The sequence below is a fragment of the Lathyrus oleraceus genome, chromosome 5, assembly GCF_024323335.1.
Source record: "Lathyrus oleraceus cultivar Zhongwan6 chromosome 5, CAAS_Psat_ZW6_1.0, whole genome shotgun sequence".
Classification (NCBI taxonomy): domain Eukaryota; kingdom Viridiplantae; phylum Streptophyta; class Magnoliopsida; order Fabales; family Fabaceae; genus Lathyrus; species Lathyrus oleraceus.
Genome location: NC_066583.1, coordinates 16,889,336 through 16,900,590, shown reverse-complemented (window position 1 = coordinate 16,900,590; position 11,255 = coordinate 16,889,336). Strand labels below are relative to the sequence as shown.

General features: G+C 40.0%; 1 long non-coding RNA gene across 1 annotated transcript; it reads right to left on the bottom strand.

Moving 5' to 3' along the window:
• Nucleotides 1-5,214: 5,214 nt before the first annotated feature.
• LOC127084431 (uncharacterized) lies at nucleotides 5,215-7,475 on the bottom strand. The gene is made up of 2 exons (XR_007788710.1): nucleotides 5,612-7,475; nucleotides 5,215-5,507 (listed from the first exon to the last, which is right to left on the bottom strand). It is a non-coding gene; the product is annotated as an uncharacterized LOC127084431 (long non-coding RNA).
• Between the last annotated feature and the right edge of the window lie 3,780 nt (nucleotides 7,476-11,255).

The following is an 11,255-nucleotide window of genomic DNA, read 5'->3' as shown; positions in this document are numbered from 1 at the left end:
TTGTCCCATTTCATACATACAGAACGCCTCTAAAAAGAGAAAAGCCGACAGAGTGGTCCCAACGAAGTATTATCTGCCTGAATACTCAGGGCCGCTTCATATTGATCCTTAATATGTTAGCGTGTTTGAAACCACGCAACTTGGTAACGCTTTTCTGGAAATTTTAACACTCCCTTCTAACTGGACTTCGTCGCTCACTTGCGTTTCTTGTATTTATTTGCAGCGCTCCCTCTAAATCCTGCAGGCTCTGCATCTGCTGACTAACCTACTCCTTCGACACAAAAGGCTCAGGTTCGACTTTGGCTGAAGTACTATTTCCTTTGACCCTTACTTTTATCCTTAGCCATCTTTTCTCTTCTTGCAGGCTGCTCCTGAGCAATCTTCTGACGATGATGGGCGCCCCATTTCTCAAGTCTTGAGGAAACCCAGTTCTTCTGTATGCCCCTATCTGAAGCATTTCTATTCGCTCTTGTCTTCTACAGGGGAACATTATGTGGTTGCTAATGTTTCACTTATGTGCAGGGTCAACCACGTTCGACAGAACCTACTGTCTCTTCTGCCTCCAAAAAATCCAAAAAACACAAACGCTCTGCTCCCGCGGGCACTGAGGTATTTCTCGTCGGCTCGTCTGCTCTTTTGGCTAGACTATTTACTTATAACCTCTCTTCGTGTCTCCAGCACACCTCCCAACATAAATCCAAAAGCCACCATGGCCACAAAAGGAACAAACATGACTCTCCTTCCAAGAGTGGCGAAAACAAAAAGAAGAGGCACCATACAATGCCTCCTTCAGAAGTTCCTGTCGAAGATGCCGACACTCCTGTGGTCGACACTTCCACCCTTGGTGCGGTCCCTACTCCGGCCGTGGGAGCTTCATCGTCGATTGGTCCCTCCCCCGCTACTGCCTTGGGGAACACAAATCAGGATGCAGTCTCCCCTGCATCGACACAGGTATTTACCCATTTTCCTATTTATTCCTTTGGATTTTTGTTGCGCTTCTCTTACACATTTTTCTTTCTGCGGGCTGATGCTTCTACTGAGCCAACTCAACCCATCGCTGACTATACTCCCGCATCGCCGGTTTCTTCTCCAGCTCGCCCCTTTCAATCTGTCGACACCGCTGGTGAGTCCATTGAATTTCCTCTCCAGATTAGTGACAGTGACTCTGATTCGGTCACTAGTCCTGCGACGCATCTGGACTTCAGTTCGACTAGTTCTGACTCGATTCTCTCTTCAGCTTCCTTGCAGGATCCACGGGAGCCAGTCGGTGTTGACACCAACAAACAACAGTCCTCCCAGGCTACTCCGTTGTCGACTGCTTCTCCTCAGGTTACTTCTCCGCTGGCAGCCTCTTCTTCGACCTTCCCGAGGCTGACGATCAAGCCTTCTGCTTTAGAGGCAATTGCCCGACTCCGCAATCTGGTGAAATCGCGCGATGTTTCTTCAGACTCTGAGCAATTCCATTCTGGCAAAATGGACCCTGAGGCGACGAAGACTAAGGCTCTCATGGACAAAATCCGCGTGCACGCCTTGAATTCTGACCTTCCTTTCGTGCTCATGCATGAACCTGTTGTCGGTCCAGAGATCCTGAGCGTGCTTGCCCAACTAAAGGATCTTCAACTCTCTGATTATGCCAAACGTACAATGGCGGCTCTAGAACAAATCTTGGTTCCCATGCTGTGTCACATCGACAACGTCCGGGATACTGAGCGCTAAATTGTTGCTACTGAGGCCTCTGTGAAGGAGAAATGGGAGTTGGTGATGCATGCCGACGCGGAAGTCACTAGTATGTTGGGGGCTATGGAGGAGCGGCAGAAGGAATTGACTTCTAAACAAGCAAGGGCCACTGAACTACGTCACCAAATTGATGCCCTTCGGCGTCAAATTGCCACTTTGGATAGTAAGTTGGAATCAATTGTTAAGGAGGAGTCTCGTTTTGTCGACGAAGTGATAAAACCTGCTCAGGCCACTGTGGAACAAACTACCCGTGATGCCTTAGCGGTCGGTGAGGAACTTATGGCCGTCGAAGGGAAGCTTGAGGAGCTTAAAGCCTATGCCGACACCCTGGAGCCTGCGTCTTTGCACTACAATTTCGAACTCAAATCCTTCCAATCCAAGTTAGGCCAGATTTGACCGATTTTATTGATTGTACAAATTTTTTGTAATGTTTAAACAATGACTTCTTGCCACATTAATGTTATCTTTCTTGCCTTTAGCACTGTATACTTATTTTCTGTGCCTTTGCAGTTGGTATCTAACATAATTATCTCCAACTTTATTTTTTCGACATTTATTTTAGTCTACGAAAATTTTGACCTCTTGAAGGAGAGACCTATATTTTTTCAAGTACTTTCCATTCACTCTTAAAATCCGCCTGTCTGGTGCCAACTCTTCGACCTCGTATGCGTTATTAGAAAAGGTCTGCAAAACCTTAAATGGTCCTTCCCAATTTGGGGACCACTTACCCAAAACTCTATCATTTCTGTCCATAGGTAGGATTACCCTCCAAACCAGATCGTCGACAGCAAACACTTTCCCTTTCACCCTTTTATTGTAGGCTCGGGCGACTTTCTCTTTCTGTGTTTGTAGAGAGTCTAATGCTAACATTCTTTCTTCATATACGTCGACTAATTCGTCTGTTATCATACTCCAGTAATCTTCAGAAGGTATTTCATACTGCCTTTGGGTTCTGACTGCCTGGACCTGAACTTCTACTGGAAATACTACGTCATGCCCATACGCCAATCGAAATGGGGTTGTTCCAGTTGCTTCTTTTGGTGACGTTCGACATGCCCACAAAGCTTGGTCTAACGTCTTATGCCAATTTCTTGGCTTCTTTCCTATGTGTTTCTTTATTAGGCTGATGATCACCTTATTAGCCGCTTCGACTTGGCCATTCGCCTGTGCGTAATAGGGGGTAAATGTCAGTAACTTGATTCCCATTTCTTTTGCAAATTCTTGCACTTTTCGACCAGTGAAAACTGACCCCTGGTCGGTTGTGATAGTTTCTGGGATGCCAAATCTGCAAATGATGTAACTCTGGACAAAGTCTATCACAGCTTCTTGGTCCATATTTGTTAATGCTACAACTTCGACCCATTTTGTGAAATAGTCGATACCGACTAACACATACCTTTGTTGTTTCGAAGAGGCTGGCTTTATTTCTCCTATAACGTCCAAAGCCCATCCTCGAAATGGACAGGGTTTCACAATTGTGTGTAGCTCGCTTGCGGGCACATGATGTATGCCCCCATGCAATTGGCATTCTTGACAGCCTTTAGCAAATTCAATGCAATCTTTCAGCATTGAAGGCCAATAAACTCCTGAACACATCAAGAGCCACTTCATCTTCAAACCTGCTTGATGTGCCCCACACGCCCCGCTATGTATGCTCGACACAGCCACGTATGCCTCACTTTCCCCCAAGCATTTTAATAACACTCCTTCGACTGTCTTTTTGAATAACTCATCATTTACCAAGACGTAGCTAAGGGCCCTATACTTTATCTTTCGATTTGTATACCCCACGAGATTACGTAAGTAATCGACTAGCGGTTTACGCCAATCACTTCTTCTCTCGTCGTCGACAACCAAAATTTCAAAATGATTTTTATCTACTGCCCCCGACTTCACGATCGCCAAATCTGACGGTGACAACACTGTCGCTCGTACTTTGTCTCTTTCTTGGATCTCTTAGTCCTTGTCTTTCGACGTTTTATACCCTGAAGCCTCCTGCGCCAAATCGTTTTCTCTTTGGTTTTCTTGCCGTGGTATGTGTTGGAGATTGACTTGCTCAAGCCTCTTGAGTAGTCTGATGGTGACCACGAAGTACATGATCAGATTTTCTTTAACACACCTATACTCTTTCGATGCTTGTTTAATCACTAACTCCGAATCTCCCATAATTTCGATATTCCTTGCCCCCAACTCTAGCAGTAGTTCAAGTCCGGTGATCAATGACTCATACTCCGCTTCATTATTGGTGCGTATCCCTTCGATTTTGTATTTGAACTCTGCTGGAATTCCATCTGGAGAAATTATGACTCCTCCTATCCCAGATCCACGCTTATGTCTTGACCCATCGAAGTATAGCTTCCATGGTGCTAAATCTACGTAATTCTGCGCCATTTCGACCATTGAATGGTCGACAAGAAAGTCTGCTACTACCTGCCATTTCATCGCTTTCAAGGGTACGTATGTCAGAGAGTATTTTGTTAACGCTAAAGCCCATTTTCCAATTCGACTATGCAAAATTGGTTTAGATAACATGTGTTTAATAATATCAAAGTGGAAAGATATGTACACATCAACAGGCTTGATATATTGCTTTAATTTCGTACAAGAGAAATACAGGCATAAACATAGTTTTTCTATATCACTATACCTAGTTTCAGGATCATTAAGCATTCGACTAAGGTAATACACAGGTCTTTCGACGCATTTTTCATCCTCTTGGACTAACAAACCTCAAAGGTATGACTTGGCTAGTCATCTGATCATAGGGGATATGAAACCCTACTTGTTTGGTCTTTGAAGCATGGATTCAATAATATCTCATAATGGCACTCCTTAGGGCTTTCAAACCCTAATTCTTGATCATTTGGTTATGAGGCCTTATGGATGTTCTTTGGGCCTTGTTTTGACTATCAAAACCCTAATCAAGGAGGGCATGGCCCTAGTGTGCTTTGTGACTTGACTTTCCATTTGGTGACAAGGGAAACCCTAATATCTTGATCTTGAACTCAAGGGATTTCACTGTGACATACTTCAGTCCATCTAAACCCTAACGTGGTTCCATTTTCATTGGTGGGCCGCCCAACCCTAGTTATAAGTGTTATATGCTGCACCCAACCTCTAATTTAAGATTGTTGCCTTGGTTTTGGTTCCATTCATCTGTGCTTGAGTCCATTGGTGCTGGCCCAAGTTCTTAACCTTATAAACCTTATCTACTTCCACTTCAATCATCTGATCAGGGTCATAATGTCTTTGCTTGGACCATGGTTTTGCTGATGCCTTAGTTTTTGGCATTCTATTGACCTGACTTAAGGCTTTGTGGTTTTCTTTCACGTTTCATTTGTGGTCTTTGATTTGGTTTTCTCCAAGTCGTTTCAACATTATTCATGCCTATTCATACTTAAATCCACTTCATTACAAGTCATGATCATTCAAATTCAAGCTATTTCAAACATCATGTTCATACATTAGACTCATTCATTTTCCATTTAAATAACCGATTTTATTCATTATCATACATAAATGTTCATTACATACCAGGAAAAATCCAAAAAAATTACATGTTGACCAAATGTTAACTTTGGTCAATAGTTGACTTTATGGTCAACTTTGACCAAGTCAACCCAAGTCCTTTTTCCATCCTAAAAAACCCTAATTTCTATAACCCTAATCCTAATTCCATCCATAATTTTCCATGACCCATGTTGATTCTTGATTGATCAACTGTACATGTGGCCTTTGGTTCCAATCTTGATGTCATGTTGAACCACTATCTTTCATGTAAACAAAAGCCAATGAGCAAAGTCAGAAATGCATACGTGAAACCATGGACATGCTATCTAAATAAAAACAATGACAATTGAAATAGGAAACATACCAAACCAGTTCAACCATTGCTCTTGCAACAAGTTAGCCCATGCATTAACCACATCATGCCATCATCATAGCATAATGAAATGGCTTGCAGCAGTCCATAATATTTCATATATTTTCAACTTAGCTAAGCATCATTAAAACTAAGCAAGAAGCAATGCACATGGTATAAACCTGCTGCAATAAACTAGTCAAACCATTAACAAAACCAATTCAGAATTGCATTGAAACAAGGCCAATGCAGAACCTTACATACCTGCATCAGTACCAACCAAAAAAATGGCTTACCATTATCATTCAAATCATATTGTATATCATACAACCAATGCATCATCGATGAACCAAACATCAATTCAAATATATACACTAAAGCAGCAATTCTGTCATGGAATACCACTCAAACCCAGTCATGACATTCAATCCAATCATGCAATGCAAACCACTACAGAATTGGCATCCAACCACAAACAGTCCTGCAACATTCATCAACAACAATACATTCATTCTCAAAAGCAAGGCAATGCAAATTGATATAACATGACTCGATACCAAACCATCCAACTAATGGTTGACTAGCTGAACCAAATCCCATAACTAATAAAATGTAATCTAACAGTCTGAGACTAAGCAAATTGAACTTCATCATGTCAGAGTTTCACAAGTTACACTTCAGAAATTTCTAATAGACTTAATAGGAAATCAATTAACAGAATCCCTAACAAAAACGCATCAATTGCTAATAAATTTTTAGCATAACTATGTAAATTAACCTTAAGTATCATTCAGCAGAAATTAGTATCACTTTGAACTCAATTTGATAACTAAAAACCACTTATCATTCCACTTAACTCACCATTCACCAGGATGGTAAAACACGTAACTCAGAGTTTCCAACTTTCTTTCTCTTTTTTTTACTCTAACCAAGTCTTAACTGAATTATAGCTGAAATGAACTAACCTAGGTAACAAAATCATAACTAACTAATACTAACAATCTCACACCGTTTTCACCTCTAAGAACTTTTTTCACACTAAAAGTTAATCGTTTAACAGAGTTAAATCCCCTCTGTTAACTCATCTAACCTTTATATAATCCTTCACCCTGCATCAAAAAAGGATCCTCTCGCTCTCACGCTCTCATTCTGAACTCAACTCTCCCTCTCTCAACCTCACCTATACACACTCCTTGGAAGCCATTTAAGCTCGTCATCAGAGCTTCAATCAGCTTGTGCTAAGCTCCATCATCAACACACTCTCTACTTCTGGTTCCCCAAACTCTCGTTTGCTCAAATCGTAGAAGAATTGAGAAGAAGAAAAGAGAAGACGAAGAGAGGAGGAAGAAGAAGATTCATAGAAGAAGTTTCAAGATGGGTATCAAATTTTCATTCATCGTCGCTGTCACCACCACCACCATCAGAGAACATCGCAGGTGAGTTTTTCTCCCTCCTTTTTCCTTCAACTTGTTACAAAAATGTAGAGTTTTACGAGGGGAATCAAATCCCCAACGAGTGGTGGCCTGATTCTCCTCCGTTGGCGTTTAATTTGGATTCTTCATGTTAGGGTTCTTCGTGCTTTTTATTTGATTCACTTAGCTCATAAAGAATAAGGATAATCCGTTCGCATTTTTAGAATCAGTGCATCAAAACAGATTGGATAATTTTCTTGGTTTGATTTTAGAGGCGTCTCCGTCGTCGAGGACGGCCTCTGGCACGACGGAGGGAGAACTGTGCTGAGGAGAGAGATGCGGTCGGTTTGTTTTGCATTGAATTGCTTCATGAGCATGTGTTGCACGTGATTAAGATACTAGAGTTCATTAATCCTAGGTGTTGTTGACTCATGGCCAGATCAGCTTGGCCTTATCCATGTTCATTTGCTGGATTCGTTGTGGGGTTTATGCTTGGGCTTCATACACTTTTGCTGACATTGCCTTTATTTCCACTAGCATACCCCCACTCACGTATACAATACCAAATGGGCCTTCGCTGTGAGGCCCAAGCATAAACTTTGGATTTGCTTCTTACACCCCCATGATACTGCAGTGTAATGAGCACGATTCCAGTTTTTGTTGGCCTTTGGTTTCTGTTCGTTTTTGGTTTAATTAGCAATTAGTGGATTAATTAGCCATTAGTAAATTTTAGTTAGTAATTTGGATTAGTTTAATAATTAGGACTTAATTAGTAATTAGGTTTTAAGTCTTAGTTAATTAGGTTTATTAGTTTTTTAGTATAATTAGGATTTATTTCTTGATTAGTAAATAGTTAACAAGAATTTTAGAAATATAATTTGGTTAGTTAATTAGATTTAGAAAATCTGGAAATTAGAAATTAATTAGATAATTAGATGATTTTCTAGAACTTTAGAATAATTAAAATTGTTTAGGATTTAATTGAGTTTAATTAGAAATTTTCATGAGTAAAAATTAATTCAATATCAAGATCCTTTAAAATGACCATTTTGCCCTTAGGGTTTATTTTGTTGTTTTAGTCATAGAAATGTATGTTCCCTTAGGACTAAAACGTTGACTTAGAATTTTAGCTAGTTTAATCAATTTGTTCATGAAATATCTTATTAACAAGTGCATGTTCCCCTTAGGATTAGCTGGTGAATAATTCTAACATTTAGATTAGGCTAATCTTTTCAATTCAATCCAAACCCTACGATTGAAATTGATCAAAAGAAATTTTGATCAATTAAATCCTTTGATCACGTATAACCCCACAGTCCATTCAAGTGATCAAAAGTCACTTGATCACTTGATAAGACTAATTCTAACATTGTGGATCTCCAAGCTTCAAGACCAGTCTTTCATGCAAGATATCCCAGTCACATCGAGTAGTGGATTATACAAGATAAATCAAAGGTCAACACTTGGTAAATACGACTCAAATTATACTACACGAGCCTTAAGTAATAAGGAATGATGAGACAGATTTTCTCCTACCCTTGTCTAGAGTGACTCTGCGTACGGGGCGTAGGCCCTAGCTATTCAGAACATTCGCCATTATTCATAGACTTTAGTGCAATGTGAATCGAGTAAACTACCAAGTCTTCTTCATACAAAGCAACATCAACTTAAGGAGCAGCAATAAGGATTCTATTCCAACAACTTGTCAGTTATGAGAAGTATTATACGCCATGAGCCTTAAGTAATAAGGAATGATGAGACAGAGTTTCTCCTACCCTTGTCTAGAGTGACTTTGCGTACGGGGCGTAGACCCTAGCTATTCAAAGCATTCACCCTTATTCTTAGACTTTAGTGTGATTCTTATCAATCAACTGTCAAGTCTCTTCGTATTCCATTCAACCAATCACTTCTTTTGCCTCAATCATCTTGTTGTCAGCCCTAGTGGGTTGAACTACAAAAGATCTAACTTTCTCATTGAACAATGAGAATACGTAGGCAGAAGAATTCAGATTTTCCGTGAGTTACCTTATTTATAATCCATCGTTCTTCATTCATTCAATCAATACAATCCTTTTGAGATCAAATATACTTCTCCTTGGACTCCATGTACATCCTTTTAGGATGACATGACGATAGTCTACCATGTGAATCAAGAGTTGTTTGACTCGTACCCAAACATTTAGTTCTTTCTTTTTGGCTAAGACATTTGTTTACTCTTCGGTTCAGAGTCTATTTCCTCCATGGATTAAAGATACCATTCATCTTTGATCTCGAATTGTTTGTTCCCCGTCCAGTGATATATTATTCCTTGTACCCAACAATACTTTCTTTTGGGCCCCGTGTATACCCTTTTAGGACGATATAACGACATTCGACCTTGTGAACCAAGAGTTGTTTGGCTCGTACCCAGACATTTAATTCATTCTTTTTCGGCTAAGACGCTTGTTTACTCTTTGGTTCAAAGTTCACTCTCCCTTTGTGGGTTCCCTTGATACCATCCTATTGGTGCAAGTTATACTTTTCATCACTTTCAATATCTCTCTTTGTTTTCGTGGTTCCCCGAACTACGAATGCTCTGACTTTCTCATTGCATAGTGAGAATACGTAGGCACGAGGATGCGAATCCTTGGCGAGCATATTCCAAATTATTCCCTCTTCCGCCTTAAGGCACCATTCATATCTTTCATGATCCATTATCTACCTTCAATAATTAAACTGTTCACCCTATTGACACTTTGAAACCGAGATACAATTTTCTTTGGAATTCCATATATACCCTTTTAGGACCACATAGTGGCAATCCGCATTTGTACCTAGAGTTGTTTGGCTCGTACTCAGACATTTAATTCTTTCTTACTTTGGCTAAGACATCATTTCCTTATATGGTACAGATTACATTCCTCCTATGGATTCCAATATACCCTGACCTTTGGTTTCAAACTATACCTTTTCAGTCACTTGTTACCCAAAACTTCAATTTTGTGACTTTGGTCGTTCATTCCATTCATTTCCGCGATGCATTCATATTCTACCATCATTCACTCCATGTGATATACCCTATTCTTTGAGCCAAATACAATATCTCTTTGAGCTCCATCTTGTATTTCATTGTGAACCAAGAGTTGTTTCTGCTTTGAAACCAAACACTTAATTCTTTTCTTTTTGGTTATTCCAATATAATGATACCATGCCTCGGGCCCCTCACTTGTTGGTTCATACCAGTTTTACTCTTGGGTTCATATTTTCACCCCTTGTTGGAGTTCAAACAACATAATCCTTTAGTTTAGACCATATTTGTTATCACATTTCTTTTCATCTCCCACCATTAGTTCCATGAACTACGGAGCTCTGAATTCCTCATTGCACTATGGGGATACGTAGGCATGAGGGCCCCAATCCTCACCGAGCACTCTATATGTTATCTTCCTTTTTCCCTTTATTCTTTCGCGGGTAATTCTTAGACACAACACCCATCCGAGAAAGAACAATCAAAATGGTTTCCATGGAGTACCATGAATGTTAGGGGTGCTAATAACTTCCGCTAGCTTCAGATGGCGACTCTACTAGGGAGACTTCGCTACTTGGAGTACTTCCTAGTAGCTAAAAGGAGTCGAGCCTAGCTTTGGTTGTTTTCGCTTGTTATAGGTGTTTATATTTATTTCTTTACTCGATTTATATTATTCACCATTTATCTTATTATGTTTATATTCTCCTATTCTGGATATCTCTATATGTTGTTGTTAGGTTAGGGTGACGATACATGAAAGATAAACTCTATACCCGAGCTTGAGTACAAACACAAAACAGTAACGTAACTAGAGTCGTGTTTGACCTCCGTGGAGTTATTTTGTGATTATGGTTGAAATGAGATATAACACCTATAGTATATCCTTTTGGGAGCATCATTGTTCGACGAGACAGTCGTCTAAGGCAATGGTATCTCAAAATGGGTCGTTGACTCTAGGGACCTTTTAGGATCACCCTTTGAGGATAATACATACCCGTGAGAGGGATATTGGTTTTTTGCAGGAAACCAAGACCCTTCATACCTGTTTTCTTGTGTATACGTTGGACCTTTGAACTTGCAACAAACAGAATATGCAGTTTATCCAGAATATGTCGGAACTCGGATTATATGATATCTCACCATCAATATAGCTTTGTATTTATTTGCAATACCATCAGTATTATTTTTCCTTTTAAACACCCATTTGCATCCCACAAGTTTTCTATGAGGTGGGATA